Raw genomic sequence first — 25,754 nt, 5'->3', positions numbered from 1 at the left:
AAAGGTTTTAAGAGGTTTAGAAGTTTTAAGTCTATAAAAGATTTAGTAAAGATTATATTTTTAATAAGCACTTAATTATCAATTTTTTTTTTTGTATAAAACTATAAATTTTATACTTATAACTTTCTGTTACATGAAGATGGTGGAAAAAAGTTGGCTAAACTGATAATCTTGCATAGCATTCTGTTTAAGCTGAATGTATATTGATAAAACATGAAATGATAAAAATAATTTTAATATAAAACAATATATTTATATAGACATACACACAAAGAAAAGATTTAACAAACTTCATAAAAATCAGATTGTACAAATTGAAAGAAAAGAGAACTAAATGTAAAGGGATAAAAACGAACGATCAAGGCTGCCAACCTTCTAACCACACTCTTTATATATATATATAAAGTAAGCAATATAATGTAACAGCAACGTAATACTGGCACGAAATTACCTTCTCTTTTTTCCATTGCCTTTATAAGTCATTTTTCTTTTTTCTTTCTTTGTTTTTTTTTTTTTTTTATAAAATGATTACAAGTTTTAAAAGGAATATAAGCTTTGTTAAATACAAATAAAACGCTCATCATATCTACCCCACACTTTAAAATTTCACACACTCCACTCTCTTGTATTTTCTCCCATTCAAACTTTACCTTCTTCATTATGAAGTTAATATTACAAAAATACACCCTACAGCTAAATTCATTATTAAACTCTAAAAAACCATATAAATACATTTTCATAAAGAGCTAAAAGTTATTTTTTTTTTTTTTTTTTTTTTTAATAACCATTGAAAGTTTTTAAAAGTAAGACACATAACTCAAGAGTATGATATATTTATAATTCTTAAACCGGTTTTGTTTTAATGATTCTTAAATATATAATATATATATGGTTTAGCATAATTATATTTAAAATTTAAACATATTCCACTATCTGATAAATATATATATATACGTGGCGGTCAAGGCTCCACCCCCTGGACCTCTTGTGAGAAGTCCTCCAACCGATTACCTCTCTTTTCCTTCGATTCTGCGGCTCTATTAGTCGAAGTGTGAGCTCGTTCAATTTTCAAGCTCTAATCTTTTCTCTCATCGGTTCCTAGTTGTCGTGAATCCGGTTACTTTAGCGGTAATCGATGATCATCCTAGATTCGATCTCTTCCTAGAGGACATAATGAAAAACAATGAAAGAACTACACGGAATGAAGCAGAAGAAACATGAAAAATAAAAGAAGAGGTTATGTACAACAAAAAAGAGATAAGAAAATGACGAAGAAAGAAGTATGAAGACTTTGGAAATACTTAAAAAAAAAAACAAAAAGTAAATTACGAAAGACAGAATAGTAGTATAAATATTTTACAGATATTCATTAAAGAAAAATGAATTCGCCATTTTATTTCATTATATCTATATTGGTATAATGACAGAAATATAATGGAATAAAAGGATTAACTTTTGTTTCTTTAATGAATATCTTTAACTCACAACTTTAGCCTCGAATGAGGGTACAGTCTCAATCTATTACCCTTAAAGTTTTCACTGAGACAACACGAATGTACCCTGAACGTTTGAAAGCAATCGGTCGATTGGTTCTCGCTTGATACTGCTGCAAACAATCAAACAGGAAAACTGTCGCGCATGTACATATACAGGGTCATTCACGGGAACGCCTGTACGCGTATGACAGTTTTGTGTGAAATGACGAATCCGTAACTGCTGTTCAGCGAGAGTTCCGCTTTAGTTTAATATCCATCGTAATGCAAGTGTCCCTTCTCATAACACAATATTGTGATGGGTAAACAACCTTCGAACAAGCGGTTCAATATTGAAGAAAAACCACCGGGTCCCCGACGAACTGCTAGCACTCCGGAGAACATCGAACGAGTAAGGGAAGCCATCGTCAGAAGCCCACGCCGCTCTATTCAGAGGTGTTCAGCAGCGCTTCAAATCAGCACAAGTACGGTAAGACGAATTCTGCATACAGACTTGCATTTCCATCCTTACAAGATAGCCGTCGTGCAGCGGTTAAACGAGCAAGATTTCGCGCAGCGATTACAATTTTGTCGATAAATGCTTACCGTTCTTGAAGAAAATGAAAATTTGTTATTGTTAACGAGTGACGAAGCCTGTTTTCATCTGAATGGCTTCGGCAACAAACAGAATTGCCGGTATCGGGCAGAAAGAAACCCACATAAGCTTCACGAGAGACCACTTCATAGCCCAAAGGCGACTGTGTGGTGTGCAACAGGAAAGGTTGGTGTTATTGGACCGTATTTTTTTAAAGTAAATTACGCTGCCGTAACTGTAACAGCTGATCGTTACATTGCGATGTCGAATACGTTTTTCATCCCCGAGTTACGAAACCGGGGAATCGATTTTCAAAATGTGTTATTCCAGCAGGATGGACCTACAACGCACACAACGATGGCTGTTCTTCGTAACTTGTTTCCGGGACGGATCGTTTCCAGATTCTTTGGCCCCCTCGGTCCCCCGACTTGAGTAGTTGTAAAAATATTAATACTTAATATAGATCAGCTCTTTATATAACCATATATTTACTAGTAACTTTACAGTGTTGCCACTTTGACTGCCAAAAAAATAGTGTCTCATTAGTTTATTTATTGACCTCGTATATGCGTTGCGAAGAGTTGTACCTATCGGTAACTTCACTAAAAAATATCAATAAATAAATAAAAAACAAAAAAATTAATGAGAAACAAATACCGTCATCAATTCGTGGTATTTTCGGGTAACGCTAAGAACCGTGAAAAATACTTTTCTACCCGTACGAAGAACGGGTAATCAGTTATAGCTAATATTTTTATAATGGTGGGGGATGGCTATTCGAAAATCCGCATACTGCAAATCCCTCAAACTGTTGCTTTGGAGAAATTACAATACACTGATAATTTTTTTATAATTTAAATACGCTTTAACCAGTATTATTCTAACAAGCAAGTGTATAATGAACACAATAGAGATCCAGATCTTCACTAGACGTAAAGGACGACCGAAGCGAGCTTGACCGGCTAGAATGTACCCGTTACATATAAATTTAACGTAGAAAAAAAATTTTTTTTTAAAGATATGCAGTTTAGACTCAAACGAAATTTAAAATACAGAATAATGTTTGTTAGAATTTTTATTTACGAGGGACATTCAATAATTAAAGAAACAAATTGTTGCAGAAATGACACAGTTTGTAGGAGAAGTTTTGTACTTTAATGTCTTTAGGTTGGCATCAGTGGGATGAGCTGATAACAGCTGACGGATAAAAATTGTTTTGTTTAAAATTTCGATACAACATTTAACGATGGCGTGTCCGCTTGAAGTTTCCACATTAGTTGAACAACGTTCAGTGACCTGTTTTTTGCTTTCTGAAGGTGAGAAACCGGTTAAAAGCTTTTATCAAATGATTTTACAGTACGGTAAAACTTATATGAACCGCGGAAATTTTAAAAAATGGATAGAACATTTCAAAAACAGCTGAACCTCAGTGACTGACGAGCAAATTCCTGGCCGGTCAGTTGAAGTATAAATTCCTTCACTTGAAACCTGCATTGATGACATTATTCGTGAAGACCGACGTATTACAAATGAAAATACAGCACCAACAGTTGCAAGACGTGTTGGTACAGTTCATAACATTATCAGTTACAAGCTCAAGTTCAGCAAATCAAGTTCAAGGTAGGTGCCGAAAGAGTTAACGCAACAACCCAAGGAAACAAAAGTCTAAGTATGTACAGTCTTGTAAGAACGCTATGAAAGGGAAGGTAACCATTTCCTAAACAAGATTTTAACGTGTGATGAACCTTTGGTTCAACATTTTGAATCAGAGTCCAAAAGACAAAGCGTGGAATGGAAACACACCAGCTCACCTATCCGAAAGAAATTCAGAACGCAAGCATCAGCTGGAAAAGTCATGTTGACCGTCTTTTGGGATGCCCAAGGTGTCGTTTTTTGTGATTATTTGGAAAATCAGCGTACAAAAAACAGTTTCTACTACTCAGACATGCTGATGAAAAAAGTAAAGTCAGTAATGAGAGAAAAACTTCGTGTGTCAAAGAAAAGGCGTGATATCGCTACACAACAATGCTTACCCTCACACCGTTCAGCTGACTCAAGAAACCATTGGAATAATGGGTTAAGAGATACTATCACATTCTCCCTACAGTCCGTATTTGGCGCCCTCAATTTTCATTTTTTTGGTCCACTCAAGGAAGTATTACGTGGAAAAAGGTTCAGCAATTACGAGGAGGTCAAAGAATTTGTGGGGAAGTGGCTCAAACCAGAAGACAAAGACTTCTTTGCATCAACTATAAAAAAAAATCGTTTATCATTGAGACAAGTGTATTCATATTGGTGGGGATTATATTGAGAACTAGTAAAAGTGTCATTTTGTAAAAATACACAGTTTTCTTTCTAAATCGATTTTTCTCTAATTATTGAATGTCCCTTGTATGTTGGTCGTCGTAAATTTTACTGATTTATGGTATATTTTAATTCTTGTCTGTTCTAAATTAATCTTTTTTTATCTACTTTCAATTATCCACTATTTTTATAAATGCATTTTTTTAGCGTGTAGAAGTTTTTAAACATTAAAAAAAATTAACTAAAGCAAAATCTCTTAATAAAAATTATCTAATAAGTAATTAGCTGAGATTATATTTTTATTTAATTTGAATGAGAAGTAAATTAATACTATACCGGGGAAATGTAGGTATGTATATTGCTTTACTAGAGATGTCTGTATTTTAGTTATAACTAGTTTTCTTATTATCGATATAATTTTAATTAAAAGTTGACAAATGTTTTCGATATGAATAGTAATAATATTGATAGTACATCATACATATACTGTTTACTCCACCTTTTCCTTTTATATCAAAGCTATCTCGGAGTATATTACTGTTTTACTATAAGTTGAATCCTTATGTAAACAAAATATATTACAAATTAGTAATGTACGTACAGAAAATTACTTTGTCTCAAGGTCACGCAAATATAATGTGACTTAATAAGAACTGGTATTTTAAACTTCACTTCATTTATTAAATACAAAACTCTAAGCCGCCATATTTGATATCTGCCTTAATGAGACTTAAATGTTATTAGAAATTACTTTACACGTTAGAAGAACGATTATTTATTGAAAAAACGTATTACAAATTGTGTGGCGAAAATAATGAGAAAATTACGTACAGAAATATAATTCCCCATCTAGGTCAATTGTTGAAGAGTTGAATAAAAATTTGAGGTTATGTATACCCTCAAAGATGATACACTGCATTTGCGTAAAAATTCCGTTCGGTCTGCATAAAACATTGTTGCAGTAACTGAGAGTGTAAAAATTTTATCCTAAAACATCAATATGCTATCAAGGATAACAATTAAACATTTCTTGTACTATAGTACAAAGAATTTTGATAAAAAATTTTCTCTTTCATGGATAAAAAATTCAATTGACTCAAGTAAGGTCTACTTTCTAAAGACTATCAACAAAAAAGAAATTACATCAATCGGTTATTGGAACATAAGGAAGTAAACGATGAATTTTGGTGGAAAATAATCTTTAGTGAAGAGACTAATTTACATCTTAATGATTGATGAATAAAAAAAATTGTTGAATTTGGGGCAGTGAATATCCAAGAGTAATTCTTAAACATTCCATTTATTTATAAAAAATTTCATACGAAAAAACCAAAATTATAGTGAGAGACCCACTATGCATAAGCAAAGTAAAAATAAACAATAATGACATAGAACTAGTAGAAAACTTTAAATATTTGAGGGAAAACATCACACACAACCTCTAAGAAAATCCAAACTGGAACGAAAGAATAAATAAACTCATCAAAGCCACAATAAAAACACAAAACATCTATAACAAAAAATGCATATCCATAAACACAAAAATAAGACATTATAACTCAGTTATCCGACCAGAAATACTTTACGGATGCGAAACCATATTTGGACCGTACCAGACAAGGTTTACCGATAAACTGGAAAAGATGGAAAGACAGATTCTACGACGATGCGTCGGAAAAAAAACATTAAAAAAGACGGGATTTGGAGAATTATTCCAAACGAAGAGATTTACAAAACGATCATCCCGATAACTAATAAATTTAGAAAGAAGAGAATTCCTTTCTAGGACATATTTTCAGAACGGAAGAGACCAGACTTATCAGACGGATAATCGAACTTTTCTGGAACAAGAAAAGCAGACCGAACCGGTTATACAAAGTACAGAAAGACATGGAGGAATTAGACATAACCCGTGAAAACCTAAACGCGAAAACCGGAAATTATGAGAAATTAAAAAATAAAGAAACAAGATTCCTATCAAAACCCAAGAAACATAAGCCGGGTGTACTCTGAACAAGAAAGGGCAAGAAGATCTGAAACACTTAGAAATTACTGGCCAAAAAAAAAAGCTGAAAAACAATAAATCAGCAAGAAAAGAAAGAACTTGCCAAAAAAAAAAAAAATGAACTAAAATGATCCATTATGGTCTTAAAAAAAAAAAAAAAAAAAAAAAAAAATGTGGATGGATTAGTGGGCAATTTTGACTGGGCCTTTTTTTTTGTTACATCTATCTTCCTCGTTTCCTTTCTTCATCTACTTACATTTCTAAAGCAATTATCAAGATTTTTCTTCCTTTAATCATAATTCCTAACCGGTTTCCCATTCTTTTGCTTATTTCTCACAGAAGTGCTCTGATAAATTCGTCAATTTATCCTAACCCTTTCTTTATTCTTTTCCATATCTACATATGAAAAGTCTCAATCCAATTTCTCTCCCATGGAGAGCTAATTACTATTTCTTTTGAACTTAAATTTTTAGGTTTACTTTTAGATAACCTTCTTCTTCTTTTTCCTGTTTAGCCTCCGGTAACTACCGTTTAGATAATTCTTCAGAGGATGATATGTATGAGTGTAAATGAAGTGTTAGTCTTGTACATTCTCAGTTCGACCATTCCTGAGATGTGTGGTTAATTGAAACCCAACCACCAAAGAACACCGGTATCCACGATCTAGTATTCAAATACATGTAAAAATATCAGGCTTTACTAGGACTTGAACGCTGTAACTTTCGACTTCCAAATCAGCTGATTTGGGAAGACGCGTTAACCACTAGACTAACCCGGTGGGTTTACTTTTAGATAACTGTCTTACGTGAATGAAACGCATCAAATAATTAAAAATGAAATGTTCCAAACTTTTCGATATGTTGCGATTCCTTAGTAATACCAGTCGGGGAACCGATCGATTATATATGTTGTATTTAAATATTCCTTAGTTCGTTCCCATTTAGATTACGATTGTGTGGCCTATTCTTCAGTGTCCCATACCGCGCTTAAGATGCTGAATGCTAAACATCAAAATTTCCTTCGTCTTGAAACAGGCGCCTTAATCCCTGTCGCAAGCATATTTGTTGACTACGGTGTACCATCACTTTGGAATAGACGGGATTAGCTTCTATCAACGTAATCTGCCCGGCTTAAAGGACAACCGAATCATCGGTTTAATCGCAGTCCTTAAGAATCCTGATTTACAAAAATATCAGGACCATCCACTTTACACAGCACCTATGCGTGCTCATACCCAGCGTTTATTGCACCTTTTAAATTTAGACAAATCTATTTTTCTAACTTATCCCTGTTTATAACCTATGTGGGGAATCGACCCAATAAACTTTAATTTTGATCTTTCCATATACAATAAAAAATCCACCTTTTGTCTTTCACCAATTTTTATCCAAGACAAACCCAGACGTTGTAGTATACCACAGATAGATCAAAACAGAATGATACCGTTCGATGCGCATTTGTTGTTAAATACAGAACCTATATGTTTGGTCTACTTAATATAACAAGTGTTTTCATTACTGCTGAACTGTGCGTTATCAATGAGTCGTGACGGCTCCCGTATAGGCACTGTGGAACTGCAGCACCCCCTATTTCCATCTAATATTATCGATAACATTTAACATGAGTCCTTTTTTCTTTAATTCTTCCTTTATACTTGTACAATATATAATTTTTAAGCTTAATGTCAGTAATCATCCCCCAGTTTATGAAAAAGATACAAAAATCTTTGTATAGAACTGTGCGCTTCACAGTTCCAGCGGCAAGGTATTTGGATGTTAAGCGCGTGCGTACATAGGAAGTTTCACGCGTGGCTACGGAGAGAGAGTACTGCCGCTCCCACAGTGCCGACCCTGGCGTGCTGGTGGAAAGTTTTTTTACTTCACGTGTGAATGGAACGTTCCTTGTTCGTTCCCTTTCCTAGTTTAGTCGGTGCAAGGAATATGAAAGCGGTTTAGTTGGATTTTCAGTAGTAATCAGAAGATGGCGGAAAACACGGCTTCTTTGATTACCAATTCGCACGCTGGAAGAACAAATGAGAAGAAAATTAGTAAAAACTAATTATGTATTTGTTTTTGTGTACGTAGAAATTTAAATTAAGCACCGTTGGACTATCGTGTTTTTAAGCACTTTTTGTAAGTTACCTAATAATACTAAAAAATATTAACTGTAATGACATTTTATTATTTATTCCGTTAAACAATACTATATTCTAGAATGTGATAAAGTGTAGAATTAGATTATTATCCGACTTCCAGCTATTCTCTATTTGATTCACTTTATGTCGGTTCTTTTATTTTACAGAAAACTTTAACCATGGCCTTGAAAAGGCCCAGAAGAAACTTTTCTGGCGCAGCACCCCTCACTAATTTTTGCTACGAGTCGTTACGGTCAATAGTGATTTATTACTATAATTCACCCTAAATACCATGATATTCCTATTTGTAACGACTCATATAGTGCAGTTTAAGCTTCCGAAGATGTGTATTCTAGACATCTTATATTCACCGAAATCTATAATGCAAACGTTTAGTTGAACTATCGAAACACACAAGTCAGTTTTTTCTGGATCCCTAACCGCGTGGAATTCCGGGTAATGAAATGAAGATTCCACTAATAAAAGACACTAGTAGTCAATTGTCCTTCATCACTCGTGTTACTACTTCCGGTTTTATTAATCGTGTAAAACACACTCTTAGAGCAAAGTGGTAAAGTGACATAACTGTTACAGTCTAAATTTCGAACAGTTGCCCATTTCCCGCCTGCGGAAGAGGCTTTGGGGCCTCGCGATGGAGGCATGGCAGCATGAATGGCACACCACGTCTAAGGGAAGATCTCTGTATAGATTTATACAGGATCTGGGGGATGGTATGCCTCAAGTTCATTTTTAAGGGCGGCGGGTGCCCAAGTGCTCACCAACCACGTGAATTTGATGCAATATCTGATCAGGTTTCGCCTAGCGGCTGATGAGTTGTGCGTCTGTGGGGAGGTCCAGTCGAACGAACATCTAATGTTCGACTGCCCTGCTCTTGGGGGGGCCAGAAACCGGGCCACCCTGGAACTTAGAGGTCAGGGGGAAAACTGGCCGCTCATAAACGGCGAGTCAGTGTGATGAGAGCCGCATTGTCGGACCGTGTGGGAGTTCCTTGATGACGTTGCGAAGTTCAACCGTCATCACTAGAGTTTTTTTTTTTTAATTAATCTGGGTTATTACTGATTCCTATAGCGCCGCTATGGGATGTGTTTCCTGAGATAATGGCTGGCCACCAGCCAGATATAAGCTCCAAGCGCTTTAAATGGTGGACAGGTAATAGCTGGCATACAGCGACCGAGGCGTGACAGCCTAAATTGTTGTCTTTTTATATATTTAACTTTATTGTTTTATTAGTAACAAGGGATGCGCCTCCCCGATTTAGATTAGTTTGACAAGTGAGCGGTTGGAACCCATAAGCGGGTGGAGAATAACACCCTGCTTAATCCGCTCACGCTGATAGGTAGCTCACTAGGAGCTTGTAGAAACGAAGTCGCTAAACTGTTTTAGAGGCACAGTAGCCGTATCTTGGCACTGACATTTGGTCCTATGCTTTAGGGTGACCGAGTGGGGTGGTGGCGGGAGAAATGCCAGTTAACCAATTTCTAAGACGTATTAATATCCTGCATAGAATTTATATTATTTTTGTTATGTACAACAAATAATCATTTTTGATTCTATTTTTTTCTCAGGTATACTTTGTACTGATGTTGAACAGTTTTTTTTTTTAATGTAGACGTTTTTCTTATAATTGTTACAATTTTTATATTAGTTCTTAAATATTTTCTAATATCTGAGAAGGAGCCTAGTTTTAGTTGTAATTTTTTGTTATATGTTTAGTTCTGGAAATGATAACGCGAAAGCATTTTTGCCTACCCCACAAAAAAAAAATCGGGTGGGGCTCTGTCGTGACACACGGCCGTTGGTTTAACGTTAAAGATTACAGACCTTGGATGAAGCGTTTCCGAGTTACAGACCGACCAACTTATCTCTACAGTTAAATTACATATCCACCACCGTATTTTACTTGAATAAAACTGAAAGTCTCCAAACGAAAATTTTAGTTCCTTCATTTCGTCAACTCTACAGGTAAATTGGTCGGTCTGTATGTCATCGAGTCCATTTTAGTGTATTGGATTGAAATAAAAACGAGATATCAACTGCGTTCTAAATTTAATTGTAACATAAAATAGACACTAACTGGTACATGATATTTATTTCGAATAATACTCGACAATAATTTTGTTCAACATCGGTCTGCGATATGAGAAGTAAGAGGCATAAGGGGTAATAAGCAGCGGTAGTCACGCCGTAGGCATCGTTCACTAAGAGCGCCGTTCCAGCTTTGCGACGCTCCCGAAACACTCGCATGCTCGGTACCGGATATCGGGGGTTGTCTATAACCTTGACTTTCCAATGACATTCGTAATTTATATTTCCGGCTGGCTTTTGCGCGGGCTGAGGCTGACGTATTGAATTTTTATATTTTTTACTTCTTTGTACGAAGTAAAGGAAGTATTGTAATCGCGAAAAATTTTGCTTTTCAAATTTCAACCGAAATATACATTTTCACCATCCCTGAATCCATTTTAACCAGTTACGGCGTGACGTCTGTCCGTTACGTATATCTCGCATAACTCAAAAACGATTAGCTATAGAATATTGTAATTTTGGATTTAGGACTGTTATATGAACTAGTTATGCACCTTACCTTTTGATTGCAATCGAATGACCAAAAGTGTCCAAAAAGTCAAAACCCCAAAAAAATCTGGATTTTGGACTTTTTCTTAACTACAGTAATAAGCACTCATTGAAAGCTTTTCAACGGTATATCATAAGTGGTACTTATTTAGATTGGTTCCAGAATTATAGTCCAATAAAATTTTAGTTAATGAATTATTTTGATCTTAGTGGAAGGTCCATCGGTTCGAATCATACTTCATCTGCTTTTTTTAACTTTTTTTTTTTAATTTAAATATATTGATTTATTAATAAATTAACCTCTGATTGTAAAGAGATTTTTACGATAAATAATAATTCAATACAACAAAAAAAGAAAAATTATCAGAACTTTTTAATCAAATAAAATTTTATATATTTTTCATTAAAAAAAAAAAAAATGTGTATATCTAATTTAATAGGCATACAAGGAAATCGAGTTGCCCACATCAAATTTTTTACATGTCTACTTTAATCTTTTTAGTCATAAAAATTGTCCGAAATACTCTTATTATTACTTAAATCGATCTATCTCGACAAATTCTAAACAGAAACACACGAATCACCGCGCTTTCACGTCTAAGTCGTGAGCTATACTGAATGGAAATGAGTGAGCGAGAGCGCCAGTTTTGGCCGATCCGCGCTGCGCCCATTCCCCGCCAATCAGCTTACTAGTGACGCAAACTCAAGTTATAAAATTCCACAGCATGAGACGAATAGTTAGGGAGTTATTAAGGCAGGACGATATACACCTTTTCGTTACGCTACAAATCTCTGTTCTGGTACCCGTATGTTTCGGTGTGATTTTAAAGATGTTTTACGTCAAAAAAAAAAAATTATTTCCTCTTCTTCTTCATGTATGCTTCTCATTCGTATATTTAAATACTCCATATGAATCGGTTAATCTTTTTCTTAACTCGTAAATCCAGAATTTTCCTACATAGTAAAAATAATTCCCTCTTCTTACTGAAAGCTTTTTTCCCATTAATATCCTTCTTTTTATTTCCATTGTTGTTTTTTAATCCTTTATCAGAATAGTACATCTGTTTTTACGTTTCTTTTTGTATCTTTTCTTCTCTCATATTTATCAGTAAATCTTCTTTCTTGTTTAGTTCCATTATTTTAATTTTCTTATATAAATTTCCATTTCATTCTCTTTTGTTCCTTCCTCAAAACTGTTAAAAAATTTCAACCCATATAAATCATTAGCTAGAATTACTGTATTATCCTCAAAAACTGTACGTACTCAAAAATTGGAAAAAAGGAAAAAAATTATTTATTTCTACCCCAAAAAATTGGATACGGTCTTCTACATGGTAGAAGAAAATCTCAAGAAAATTATGTTTTTCTATATAATACAAGCAGACCCGGCAATGCTTCCCTATTCCTAGATTTGAGTATATATATATATATATAGATTAAATGAACACAATTGAAAGTTTGATGAAACATTAACAAAATGAACATTACGGAATTTCAGCAAATTTAACATTTCACTTTATAAAAGTAAGAATGTATATAAATTCAATTGGCAAAACAGCAGCACTACCTTTTTCTTTCTTTATCCTGTTTAGCCTCCGGGAATTACCGTTCAAATATTACTTCAGAGGATGATATGTACGAGTATAAATGAAGTGTAATCTTGTACAGTCTCAGATCGACCATTCCTGAGATGTATGATTAATTGAAACCCAACCACCAAAGAACATCGGTATCCACGATCTAGTATTCAAATCCGTATAAAAATACCTGACTTTTACTAGGACTAGAACGTTGGAACTCTCGACTTCCAAATCAGCTGATTTCGGAAGACGCGTTCACCACTAGACCAACCCGGTGGGTCCAGGAGCACTACCTGTCGGATTTAATCCAAACCACTCTCCAACACAGTAGTCAGTGGAAAATAACTTTTTAACGAAAAGAAATATAGCTGCAAAATCATCCAAATAAATACTGAACATTATGGAACTTTATAAAAGTCAGAATGTAAAATAAATCCAATTGTTAAAACAACAACACTACCTATCGGATTTTATTCAAACTACTCAACACTATATTCAGTTCAAAATATTCCTAACTTTCTTTCTACTGCACAGATCGGGGATTTCAGTATGGATGCTAATGAAATCCCTTCTCCGGACAACGTGGACAATCTTCCAAAAACCCACGTATAAATCGATCCAGTAGTTTTTTAGTCTATAGTAGACACACATACGAACATTGCCTTTTATATATAGAGAAGAAGAAAGTATGTTTGTATATTTATTTGTTTGTTTCGTAAATATTACGACACCAGCGCCACTTAGTGGGTATAGTTTTTGCAAATTCTTTTCTTTTCGCGTAATGAATATATATTCTGAATATGGACCAAATCGGACAATAAATAAAACTTTTCTAAATATCTCAACACTTTAGCAGGTCCATTTTATGCAAAAATATTTCTTTTGGCGTAATTAATATATATTCTGAATATGGGTCAAATCGGACCATAAAAAAAACTTTTCTAAATATCTCTACCCTTTAGCAGATCCATTTTTTGAAAAATATTTATTTTCGCGTAATTAATATATATTCTGAATATGGGCCAAATCGGGCAATAAATATAATTTTTCGAAATATATCAACCCTTTAGCAGGTCCATTTTATGCAAAAATATTTCTTTTGGCGTAATTAATATATATTCTGAATATAGGCCAAATCGGGCAATAAATATAATTTTTCGAAATATCTCAACCCTTTAGCAGGTCCATTTTTTGCAAAAATATTTCTTTTTGCGTAATTAATATATATTCTGAATATGGGCCAAATCGTGCAATAAATATATTTTTTCGAAATATCTCAACCCTTTAGCAGGTCCATTTTTTGAAAAATATTTATTTTCGCGTAATGAATATATATTCTGAATATGGGCCAAATCGGGCAATAAATAAAATTTTTCTAAATATCTCAACCCTTTAGCAGGTCCATTTTTTGAAAAATATTTATTTTCGCGTGATTAATATATATTCTGAATATGGGCCAAATCGGGCAATAAATAAAATTTTTCTAAATATCTCAACCCTTTAGCAGGTCCATTTTTTGAAAAATATTTATTTTCGCGTAATGAATATATATTCTGAATATGGGCCAAATCGGGCAATAAATAAAATTTTTCTAAATATCTCAACCCTTTAGCAGGTCCATTTTTTGAAAAATATTTATTTTCGCGTGATTAATATATATTCTGAATATGGGCCAAATCGGGCAATAAATAAAATTTTTCTAAATATCTCAACCCTTTAGCAGGTCCATTTTTTGAAAAATATTTATTTTCGCGTAATGAATATATATTCTGAATATGGGCCAAATCGGGCAATAAATAAAATTTTTCTAAATATCTCAACCCTTTAGCAGGTCCATTTTTTGCAAAAATATTTATTTTTGCGTAATTAATATATATTCTGAATATGGGCCAAATCGTGCAATAAATATATTTTTTCGAAATATCTCAACCCTTTAGCAGGTCCATTTTTTGAAAAATATTTATTTTCGCGTAATGAATATATATTCTGAATATGGGCCAAATCGGGCAATAAATAAAATTTTTCTAAATATCTCAACCCTTTAGCAGGTCCATTTTTTGCAAAAATATTTATTTTTGCGTAATTAATATATATTCTGAATATGGGCCAAATCGTGCAATAAATATAATTTTTCGAAATATCTCAACCCTTTAGCAGGTCCATTTTTTGAAAAATATTTCTTTTTGCGTAATTAATATATATTCTGAATATGGGCCAAATCGTGCAATAAATATAATTTTTCGAAATATCTCAACCCTTTAGCAGGTCCATTTTTTGAAAAATATTTATTTTTGCGTAATTAATATATATTCTGAATATGGGCCAAATCGTGCAATAAATATAATTTTTCGAAATATCTCAACCCTTTAGCAGGTCCATTTTTTGAAAAATATTTATTTTCGCGTAATGAATATATATTCTGAATATGGGCCAAATCGGGCAATAAATAAAATTTTTCTAAATATCTCAACCCTTTAGCAGGTCCATTTTTTGCAAAAATATTTATTTTTGCGTAATTAATATATATTCTGAATATGGGCCAAATCGTGCAATAAATAAAATTTTTCTAAATATCTCAACCCTTTAGCAGGTCCATTTTTTGAAAAATATTTATTTTCGCGTAATGAATATATATTCTGAATATGGGCCAAATCGGGCAATAAATAAAATTTTTCTAAATATCTCAACCCTTTAGCAGGTCCATTTTTTGCAAAAATATTTATTTTTGCGTAATTAATATATATTCTGAATATGGGCCAAATCGGGCAATAAATATAATTTTTCGAAATATCTCAACCCTTTAGCAGGTCCATTTTTTGCAAAAATATTTCTTTTTGCGTAATTAATATATATTCTGAATATGGGCCAAATCGTGCAATAAATATATTTTTTCGAAATATCTCAACCCTTTAGCAGGTCCATTTTTTGAAAAATATTTATTTTCGCGTAATGAATATATATTCTGAATATGGGCCAAATCGGGCAATAAATAAAATTTTTCTAAATATCTCAACCCTTTAGCAGGTCCATTTTTTGCAAAAATATTTATTTTTGCGTAATTAATATATATTCTGAATATGGGCCAAATCGTGCAATAAATAAAATTTTTCTAAATATCTCAACCCTTTAGCAGGTCCATTTTTTGAAAAATATTTATTTTCGCGTAATGAATATATATTCTGAATATGGGCCAAATCGGGCAATAAATAAAATTTTTCTAAATATCTCAACCCTTTAGCAGGTCCATTTTTTGCAAAAATATTTATTTTTGCGTAATTAATATATATTCTGAATATGGGCCAAATCGGGCAATAAATATAATTTTTCGAAATATCTCAACCCTTTAGCAGGTCCATTTTATGCAAAAATATTTCTTTTGGCGTAATTAATATATATTCTGAATATGGGCCAAATCGTGCAATAAATATAATTTTTCGAAATATCTCAACCCTTTAGCAGGTCCATTTTTTGCAAAAATATTTCTTTTTGCGTAATTAATATATATTCTGAATATGGGCCAAATCGTGCAATAAATATATTTTTTCGAAATATCTCAACCCTTTAGCAGGTCCATTTTTTGAAAAATATTTATTTTCGCGTAATGAATATATATTCTGAATATGGGCCAAATCGGGCAATAAATAAAATTTTTCTAAATATCTCAACCCTTTAGCAGGTCCATTTTTTGAAAAATATTTATTTTCGCGTGATTAATATATATTCTGAATATGGGCCAAATCGGGCAATAAATAAAATTTTTCTAAATATCTCAACCCTTTAGCAGGTCCATTTTTTGAAAAATATTTATTTTCGCGTAATGAATATATATTCTGAATATGGGCCAAATCGGGCAATAAATAAAATTTTTCTAAATATCTCAACCCTTTAGCAGGTCCATTTTTTGCAAAAATATTTATTTTTGCGTAATTAATATATATTCTGAATATGGGCCAAATCGTGCAATAAATATAATTTTTCGAAATATCTCAACCCTTTAGCAGGTCCATTTTTTGAAAAATATTTATTTTCGCGTAATGAATATATATTCTGAATATGGGCCAAATCGGGCAATAAATAAAATTTTTCGAAATATCTCAACCCTTTAGCAGGTCCATTTTTTGAAAAATATTTATTTTTGCGTAATTAATATATATTCTGAATATGGGCCAAATCGTGCAATAAATATATTTTTTCGAAATATCTCAACCCTTTAGCAGGTCCATTTTTTGAAAAATATTTATTTTCGCGTAATGAATATATATTCTGAATATGGGCCAAATCGGGCAATAAATAAAATTTTTCTAAATATCTCAACCCTTTAGCAGGTCCATTTTTTGCAAAAATATTTATTTTTGCGTAATTAATATATATTCTGAATATGGGCCAAATCGTGCAATAAATATAATTTTTCGAAATATCTCAACCTTTAGCAGGTCCATTTTTTGAAAAATATTTATTTTTGCGTAATTAATATATATTCTGAATATGGGCCAAATCGTGCAATAAATATAATTTTTCGAAATATCTCAACCCTTTAGCAGGTCCATTTTTTGAAAAATATTTATTTTCGCGTAATGAATATATATTCTGAATATGGGCCAAATCGGGCAATAAATAAAATTTTTCTAAATATCTCAACCCTTTAGCAGGTCCATTTTTTGCAAAAATATTTATTTTTGCGTAATTAATATATATTCTGAATATGGGCCAAATCGTGCAATAAATAAAATTTTTCTAAATATCTCAACCCTTTAGCAGGTCCATTTTTTGAAAAATATTTATTTTCGCGTAATGAATATATATTCTGAATATGGGCCAAATCGGGCAATAAATAAAATTTTTCTAAATATCTCAACCCTTTAGCAGGTCCATTTTTTGCAAAAATATTTATTTTTGCGTAATTAATATATATTCTGAATATGGGCCAAATCGGGCAATAAATATAATTTTTCGAAATATCTCAACCCTTTAGCAGGTCCATTTTTTGAAAAATATTTATTTTCGCGTAATGAATATATATTCTGAATATGGGCCAAATCGTGCAATAAATAAAATTTTTCTAAATATCTCAACCCTTTAGCAGGTCCATTTTTTGCAAAAATATTTCTTTTTGCGTAATTAATATATATTCTGAATATGGGCCAAATCGTGCAATAAATATAATTTTTCGAAATATCTCAACCCTTTAGCAGGTCCATTTTTTGCAAAAATATTTATTTTTGCGTAATTAATATATATTCTGAATATGGGCCAAATCGTGCAATAAATATAATTTTTCGAAATATCTCAACCCTTTAGCAGGTCCATTTTTTGCAAAAATATTTCTTTTTGCGTAATTAATATATATTCTGAATATGGGCCAAATCGGGCAATAAATATAATTTTTCGAAATATCTCAACCCTTTAGCAGGTCCATTTTTTGCAAAAATATTTCTTTTTGCGTAATTAATATATATTCTGAATATGGGCCAAATCGTGCAATAAATATAATTTTTCGAAATATCTCAACCCTTTAGCAGGTCCATTTTTTGCAAAAATATTTCTTTTTGCGTAATTAATATATATTCTGAATATGGGCCAAATCGGGCAATAAATATAATTTTTCGAAATATCTCAACCCTTTAGCAGGTCCATTTTTTGCAAAAATATTTCTTTTTGCGTAATTAATATATATTCTGAATATGGGCCAAATCGTGCAATAAATATAATTTTTCGAAATATCTCAACCCTTTAGCAGGTCCATTTTTTGAAAAATATTTCTTTTTGCGTAATTAATATATATTCTGAATATGGGCCAAATCGTGCAATAAATATAATTTTTCGAAATATCTCAACCCTTTAGCAGGTCCATTTTTTGCAAAAATATTTCTTTTTGCGTAATTAATATATATTCTGAATATGGGCCAAATCGTGCAATAAATATAATTTTTCGAAATATCTCAACCCTTTAGCAGGTCCATTTTTTGCAAAAATATTTCTTTTTGCGTAATTAATATATATTCTGAATATGGGCCAAATCGGGCAATAAATAAAATTTTTCTAAATATCTCAACCCTTTAGCAGGTCCATTTTTTGAAAAATATTTATTTTCGCGTGATTAATATATATTCTGAATATGGGCCAAATCGTGCAATAAATATAATTTTTCGAAATATCTCAACCCTTTAGCAGGTCCATTTTTTGCAAAAATATTTCTTTTTGCGTAATTAATATATATTCTGAATATGGGCCAAATCGTGCAATAAATATAATTTTTCGAAATATCTCAACCCTTTAGCAGGTCCATTTTTTGCAAAAATATTTCTTTTTGCGTAATTAATATATATTCTGAATATGGGCCAAATCGGGCAATAAATATAATTTTTCGAAATATCTCAACCCTTTAGCAGGTCCATTTTTTGCAAAAATATTTCTTTTTGCGTAATTAATATATATTCTGAATATGGGCCAAATCGTGCAATAAATATAATTTTTCGAAATATCTCAACCCTTTAGCAGGTCCATTTTTTGCAAAAATATTTCTTTTTGCGTAATTAATATATATTCTGAATATGGGCCAAATCGTGCAATAAATATAATTTTTCGAAATATCTCAACCCTTTAGCAGGTCCATTTTTTGCAAAAATATTTCTTTTTGCGTAATTAATATATATTCTGAATATGGGCCAAATCGTGCAATAAATATAATTTTTCGAAATATCTCAACCCTTTAGCAGGTCCATTTTTTGCAAAAATATTTCTTTTTGCGTAATTAATATATATTCTGAATATGGGCCAAATCGTGCAATAAATATAATTTTTCGAAATATCTCAACCCTTTAGCAGGTCCATTTTTTGCAAAAATATTTCTTTTTGCGTAATTAATATATATTCTGAATATGGACCAAATCGGGCAATAAATAAAATTTTTCTAAATATCTCAACCATTTAGCAGGTCCATTTTTTGCAAAAATATTTCTTTTTGCGTAATTAATATATATTCTGAATATGGGCCAAATCGTGCAATAAATATAATTTTTCGAAATATCTCAACCCTTTAGCAGGTCCATTTTTTGAAAAATATTTATTTTCGCGTAATTAATATATATTCTGAATATGGACCAAATCGGGCAATAAATAAAATTTTTCTAAATATCTCAACCATTTAGCAGGTCCATTTTTTGAAAAATATTTATTTTCGCGTGATTAATATATATTCTGAATATGGGCCAAATCGGGCAATAAATATAATTTTTCGAAATATCTCAACCCTTTAGCAGGTCCATTTTTTGCAAAAATATTTCTTTTTGCTTAATTAATATATATTCTGAATATGGGCCAAATCGTGCAATAAATATAATTTTTCGAAATATCTCAACCCTTTAGCAGGTCCATTTTTTGAAAAATATTTATTTTCGCGTGATTAATATATATTCTGAATATGGGCCAAATCGTGCAATAAATATAATTTTTCGAAATATCTCAACCCTTTAGCAGGTCCATTTTTTGCAAAAATATTTCTTTTTGCGTAATTAATATATATTCTGAATATGGGCCAAATCGTGCAATAAATATAATTTTTCGAAATATCTCAACCCTTTAGCAGGTCCATTTTTTGCAAAAATATTTCTTTTTGCGTAATTAATATATATTCTGAATATGGGCCAAATCGGGCAATAAATATAATTTTTCGAAATATCTCAACCCTTTAGCAGGTCCATTTTTTGCAAAAATATTTCTTTTTGCGTAATTAATATATATTCTGAATATGGGCCAAATCGTGCAATAAATATAATTTTTCGAAATATCTCAACCCTTTAGCAGGTCCATTTTTTGCAAAAATATTTCTTTTTGCGTAATTAATATATATTCTGAATATGGGCCAAATCGTGCAATAAATATAATTTTTCGAAATATCTCAACCCTTTAGCAGGTCCATTTTTTGCAAAAATATTTCTTTTTGCGTAATTAATATATATTCTGAATATGGGCCAAATCGTGCAATAAATATAATTTTTCGAAATATCTCAACCCTTTAGCAGGTCCATTTTTTGCAAAAATATTTCTTTTTGCGTAATTAATATATATTCTGAATATGGACCAAATCGGGCAATAAATAAAATTTTTCTAAATATCTCAACCATTTAGCAGGTCCATTTTTTGCAAAAATATTTCTTTTTGCGTAATTAATATATATTCTGAATATGGGCCAAATCGTGCAATAAATATAATTTTTCGAAATATCTCAACCCTTTAGCAGGTCCATTTTTTGAAAAATATTTATTTTCGCGTAATTAATATATATTCTGAATATGGACCAAATCGGGCAATAAATAAAATTTTTCTAAATATCTCAACCATTTAGCAGGTCCATTTTTTGAAAAATATTTATTTTCGCGTGATTAATATATATTCTGAATATGGGCCAAATCGGGCAATAAATATAATTTTTCGAAATATCTCAACCCTTTAGCAGGTCCATTTTTTGCAAAAATATTTCTTTTTGCGTAATTAATATATATTCTGAATATGGGCCAAATCGTGCAATAAATATAATTTTTCGAAATATCTCAACCCTTTAGCAGGTCCATTTTTTGAAAAATATTTATTTTCGCGTAATTAATATATATTCTGAATATGGACCAAATCGGGCAATAAATAAAATTTTTCTAAATATCTCAACCATTTAGCAGGTCCATTTTTTGAAAAATATTTATTTTCGCGTGATTAATATATATTCTGAATATGGGCCAAATCGGGCAATAAATATAATTTTTCGAAATATCTCAACCCTTTAGCAGGTCCATTTTTTGCAAAAATATTTGTTTTTGCGTAATTAATATATATTCTGAATATGGGCCAAATCGTGCAATAAATATAATTTTTCGAAATATCTCAACCCTTTAGCAGGTCCATTTTTTGAAAAATATTTATTTTCGCGTGATTAATATATATTCTGAATATGGGCCAAATCGGGCCATAAAAAAAACTTTTCGAAATATCTCAACCATTTAGCAGGTCCATTTTTTGAAAAATATTTATTTTCGCGTGATTAATATATATTCTGAATATAGGCCAAATCGGGCAATAAATATAATTTTTCGAAATATCTCAACCCTTTAGCAGGTCCATTTTTTGCAAAAATATTTCTTTTTGCGTAATTAATATATATTCTGAATATGGGCCAAATCGTGCAATAAATATAATTTTTCGAAATATCTCAACCCTTTAGCAGGTCCATTTTTTGAAAAATATTTATTTTCGCGTAATTAATATATATTCTGAATATGGGCCAAATGGGGCAATAAATATAATTTTTCTAAATATCTCAACCCTTTAGCAGGTCCATTTTATGCAAAAATATTTCTTTTGGCGTAATTAATATATATTCTGAATATAGGCCAAATCGGGCAATAAATATAATTTTTCGAAATATCTCAACCCTTTAGCAGGTCCATTTTTTTCAAAAATATTTCTTTTTGCGTAATTAATATATATTCTGAATATGGGCCAAATCGTGCAATAAATATATTTTTTCGAAATATCTCAACCCTTTAGCAGGTCCATTTTTTGAAAAATATTTATTTTCGCGTAATGAATATATATTCTGAATATGGGCCAAATCGGGCAATAAATATAATTTTTCGAAATATCTCAACCCTTTAGCAGGTCCGTTTTTTGCAAAAATATTTCTTTTCGCGTAATTAATATATATTCTGAATATAGGCCATATCGGGCAATAAATATAATTTTTCGAAATATCTCAACCCTTTAGCAGGTCCGTTTTTTGCAAAAATATTTCTTTTTGCGTAATTAATATATATTCTGAATATGGGCCAAATCGTGCAATAAATATAATTTTTCGAAATATCTCAACCCTTTAGCAGGTTCATTTTTTGAAAAATATTTATTTTCGCGTAATTAATATATATTCTGAATATGGGCCAAATCGGGCAATAAATAAAATTTTTCTAAATATCTCAACCCTTTAGCAGGTCCATTTTTTGAAAAATATTTATTTTCGCGTGATTAATATATATTCTGAATATGGGCCAAATCGGGCAATAAATAAAATTTTTCTAAATATCTCAACCCTTTAGCAAGTCCATTTTTTGAAAAATATTTATTTTCGCGTAATTAATATATATTCTGAATATGGGCCAAATGGGGCAATAAATATAATTTTTCTAAATATCTCAACCCTTTAGCAGGTCCATTTTTGAAAAATATTTATTTTCGCGTAATTAATATATATTCTGAATATGAGCCAAATCGGTCCATAAATATAATTTTTCGAAATATCTCAACCCTTTAGCAGGTCCATTTTTTGCAAAAATATTTCTTTTTGCGTAATTAATATATATTCTGAATATGGGCCAAATCGGGCAATAAATAAAATTTTTCTAAATATCTCAACCCTTTAGCAGGTCCATTTTTTGAAAAATATTTATTTTCGCGTGATTAATATATATTCTGAATATGGGCCAAATCAGGCAATAAATATAATTTTTCTAAATATCTCAACCCTTTAGCAAGTCCATTTTTGAAAAATATTTATTTTCGCGTAATTAATATATATTCTGAATATGAGCCAAATCGGGCAATAAATAAAATTTTTCTAAATATCTCAACCCTTTAGCAGGTTCATTTTTTGCAAAAATATTTCTTTTTGCGTAATTAATATATATTCTGAATATGGACCAATAAATAAAATTTGTCGAAATATCTCAACCCTTTAGCAGGTCCATTTTTTGCAAAAAATATTTATTTTCCGTAATTAATATACATTCTGAATATGAGCCAAATCGGTCCATAAATAACATTTTTCTAAATATCTCAACCCTTTAGCAGTTCCATTTTTGCAAATATATTTCTTTTCGCGTAATTAATATATATTCTGAATATGGGCCAAATCGGACCGTAAATACAATTTTTGGAACTACCTCTATCCTAGCGCCACCAAACGGGTCCATTTTTTGAAAAAAAATATTTATTTACACGTAACTAACATATTTTCAAAACATGAGCCAAAACGGATCATAAATAAATTTTTTTGAAATATGTGGAAACCAGCGTAACCTAGCGGGAACAAACTAATTCACAAACCTTCGTGTAATTGCGCACATCTCACCAAAGTTTCATCGAAACCGGATGAATGATATAGGAACGCATATGAGACAAGCAAACATTCATTTATATATACATAGATATTTGATTATTACATTTAAATCAAAGTTTAACAATTCTTATTAATATTGAAATTAATTATTTATATAATAATTACCCAAACCTATAATAAAAGAAAGGGATTATTAGTTACAATATACTACTAAATAGTAACGAATTATTTAAAAGTACGTTACAACGGATTGAAGGAAAGCTAGACTGTGAGAGCGCAACGAGCGGGAGTGACGACACACCACGTGGTCATCTCTGCGCCAATAGCAACAGAGTAAGAGCAGCTGGCCAGGCAACTAACCCAACCTCAAACGAACACACACAAGACTAAACGAAGAAGACGGCGTCTTCCAAGCCAACTTTCCGTTAACAATATGGCTAGCGTTAAATATTATATTTCTATTAAAACACATTAAATTCTATATCTGCTCACTCCTTAAGCCTATTTTAAATATAAAAACACCAAAATGTTTAGAAAAATGTTCTTTACATACTAATTTATATTTTGTTTAATGAATATAAATAAAATACATAATATTCTAACAAACATGAGTATACGAACGTGTCGAGCGTACAGGAGGCAAAGCCCCTTCACCGACTAGTTAACAATTATCGAATACTAAAGAGCAATTTTTGTCGCCTATCACGGTTATTTGAAAATCAATTGTGCCCAGAAGACATCCAATTTTTTTTCTTTTGTCGGTCGTGTTTTTTTTTTCATTTTTAACCGATTTAAAACTTGTTTAAGCAAATTTATACGGATATTATAAATTGGGCATAATATTTTTACATAATTAATTACATTTTTATTATTTTGTAATTTTATTGACAACCTCAGTGGCGTGAATGGTAGCGTTTCGGCCTTTATCCTAAGGTTCCGGGTTCGAATCTCGGTCAGACACGGTACTTACACACGCTACAAAATTGTCATTTCATCTCATACTTCGAAACAATACATATATTTTATTTTTAAAAAAAATCAATGTAAAATCAATTTATTTTTTTAGTGAGTATCTTAATGAAATATATTTCTTAATAACGTACATCTATAATAAATTTTATGGTAACAATAAAGTTAAAAAAAAATTAAATAATTACAGTTAAAATCTTACCAGTAAAATTATATGTAGTCACTTAATAAAATAATCACCAAAATTAAAGAAATAATTAAATATAAATATAATCATGAAAATTAAATTATAAAAAGATGAAACTGGGCGTACGTGCGTGTTTGTTTTGTTTAACTACTTAGACTGCTTGTAGCTTCCTGTCAATCAACGTTTATGATGACTCATCCAGTCAAGAGTTAGTAAACAGCGACATCTGGCGGTATTTTGTTAATCATCATAACAAAACAACTTCGTTAAATTATTATACGTATAATAAGCTGTGTCTTATATCACTTGTTCTATTTCTATATTTTTTAATTAATGCTTGCAGCTTATTTATATTTTTTAAAAAAAATTACGAATAAATTAAAAATTTATCAACGTTTATTAGTTCTAAAGGAAAACATATCTCTACGTAATTATCTATCGATATAAAAAAAAAAAAAAAATGTAAATGTTCGTTTGTTCAAAATCTTAAATCTCCGAAAGTTCCTCACCGATTGTAGTACAGTCAATTTGTCATCAAAATAGGCTGTATTTGATAATCCTTACCTACCGATTGATCTTTTGTCCATGCGTTAGGGGGATGAGGGAAACTTAACTCCAGATTTTTAACATCCCCCTTCCCATAGATTTTTGAAAAACTCAAAACGTTTTTGAAATGCGTTTTTCTCTGAATCTATGCATTTTAGAGAAAAGTTTTTCAAACAAAAAATGTAGAGGACATTCTTCTCTACAATTAATGTCTTTGAAGTTATCCCGTATAATTTGAAATTGAAATACTAGGTGGCGCTGAAATTGTA

General features: G+C 31.3%; 1 protein-coding gene and 1 long non-coding RNA gene across 2 annotated transcripts in view; one reads left to right on the top strand and one right to left on the bottom strand.

Annotated features, from left to right (window-relative positions):
* The window catches only part of LOC142333791 (calcitonin gene-related peptide type 1 receptor-like), a 980,405-nt gene that overhangs the window by 296,568 nt on the left and 658,083 nt on the right, over positions 1-25,754 (top strand). The gene's annotated exons all lie outside the window — the stretch shown is intronic.
* LOC142333718 (uncharacterized) lies at positions 224-25,116 on the bottom strand. The gene is made up of 2 exons (XR_012758664.1): positions 24,955-25,116; positions 224-1,161 (listed from the first exon to the last, which is right to left on the bottom strand). It is a non-coding gene; the product is annotated as an uncharacterized LOC142333718 (long non-coding RNA).

This window comes from Lycorma delicatula, chromosome 13, assembly GCF_047948215.1.
Source record: "Lycorma delicatula isolate Av1 chromosome 13, ASM4794821v1, whole genome shotgun sequence".
NCBI lineage: Eukaryota > Metazoa > Arthropoda > Insecta > Hemiptera > Fulgoridae > Lycorma > Lycorma delicatula.
Note: the sequence above shows the minus strand (reverse complement) of the source record. Positions and strands in the feature narration are given on the sequence as shown.